This window comes from Capra hircus, chromosome 15 (genome assembly GCF_001704415.2).
Source record: "Capra hircus breed San Clemente chromosome 15, ASM170441v1, whole genome shotgun sequence".
NCBI classification, from domain to species: domain Eukaryota; kingdom Metazoa; phylum Chordata; class Mammalia; order Artiodactyla; family Bovidae; genus Capra; species Capra hircus.
The window spans coordinates 2,984,574-2,986,504 of record NC_030822.1 but is presented as its reverse complement, the minus strand read 5'-3'; positions in this window follow the sequence as shown (position 1 = coordinate 2,986,504).

Below are 1,931 nucleotides of genomic sequence, written 5' to 3'. Positions count from 1 at the left end.
TTTCCATGGGGATGGTCCTGATCCCTGTCTCCTGTACAATGTCACGAACCTCATTTCCTAGTTAATCAAGCACTCTATCTATCAGATCTAGGCCCTTAAATCTATTTCTCACTTCCACTGTATAATCATAAGGGATTTGATTTAGGTCATACCTGAATGGTCTAGCGGTTTTCCCTACTTTCTTCAATTTCAGACTGAATTTGGTAATAAGGAGTTCATGGTCTGAGCCACAGTCAGCTCCTGGCCTTGTTTTTGTTGACTGTATAGAGCTTCTCCATCTTTGGGTGCAAAGAATATAATCAATCTGATTTTGGTGTTGACCATCTGGTGATGTCCATGTGTAGAGTCTTCTCTTGTGTTGTTGGAAGAGGGTGTTTGCTATGACCAGTGCATGTTCTGGGCAAAACTCTATTAGTCTTTGCCCTGTTTCATTCCGCATTCCAAGGCCAAATATGCCTGTTACTCCAGGTGTTTCTTGACTTCCTACTTTTGCATTCCAGTCCCATATAAGGAAAGGGACAACTTTTTCAGGTGTTAGTTCTAAAAGGTCTTGTAGGGCTTCATACAACCGTTCAACTTCGGCTTCTTCAGTGTTACTGGTTGGGGCATAGACTTGGATTACTGTGATATTGAATGGTTTGCCTTGGAGAAGAATAGAGATCATTCTGTCATTTTTGAGATTGCATCCAAGTACTGCATTTCAGACTCTTTTGTTGACCATGATGGCTACTCCATTTCTTCTGAGGGATTCCTGCCCGCAGTAGTAGATATAATGGTCATCTGAATTAAATTCACCCATTCCTGTCCATTTTAGTTCACTGACTCCTAGAATGCCAATGTTCACTGTTGCCATCTCTTGTTTGACCACTTCCAATTTGCCTTGATTCATGGACCTGACATTCCAGGTTCCTATGCAATATTGCTCTTTACAGCATTGGACCTTGCTTCCTATCAAAAAAGCCCAAGGCTAAGACTGCCCTTAACCTTAATTATTCCCTCATAAATCCCATCTCCACATGGTCACATTGGGGGTTAAGTCTTTGTGTATCAATCTGAGAAGGTTGGGAAGGGAGAAACGCAACTCAGACCATAACAGGGGTCACAGCTCTGTCAACACCGTGACTCTGGGCCTCTAGCCTCCAGAACTATGAGACAATACATTTCTGTTGTTTCAGACTTCCTAGATCATGGTACTTTGTTATAGCAGCCTTAGGAGACTACTACAACTTGTGAAATGCTTACACCAGTGCCTGGCACATAAAAATTCATACATGTTATTGTTACAACTCAGGCACAATTCAATCCAGGTCCTCTGGGAATATCATCAGGAATTTCTTTCTCTTCATCTCTCAGCTTTGCTTTCTTCCACACTGGCTTCACCCTCACATGGGTCAGCTCTCAGGCTGACTCACCCTCAGAGTAGCCCCTGGGAACTCCAGCCTCAGATACTACCAGTTTAGCAGCCCCAGCAAAAAGACACATCTCTTTCTCAGCATTTCCAGCAAAATTCCAGCAAAATGAATCCCACTGGTCATAACGAGGTTACACACTCATCCCTGAACCAGTCACTGCAGCCAGGGGAACGCAGTGCCATGGCCGGACAAGCCCTCTGCAGCCACGACCGCCATCACCTCCCCTTGGACCACACAGGCTAAGAATGGAGACAGACGGTTGGAAAAGGGAAAATCAGGCTGCTGTTTCCAGAAGGGGTACCAGAATGCTCCAGAGGTGTGAACCATAGATCGTCATTACATGGCATTGCAGCAAACTGATGTTTATAAACATCTCTAAAATTATGTGTTAGGTGTTAGTGGTTCAGTCGTGCCTGACTCTTTGTGACCCCATGGACTGCAGCCCACCAGGCTCCTGTGTCTGTGAGATTTTCCAGGCAAGGATACTGGAGTGTGTTGCCATTTCCTTCTCCAGGGGAT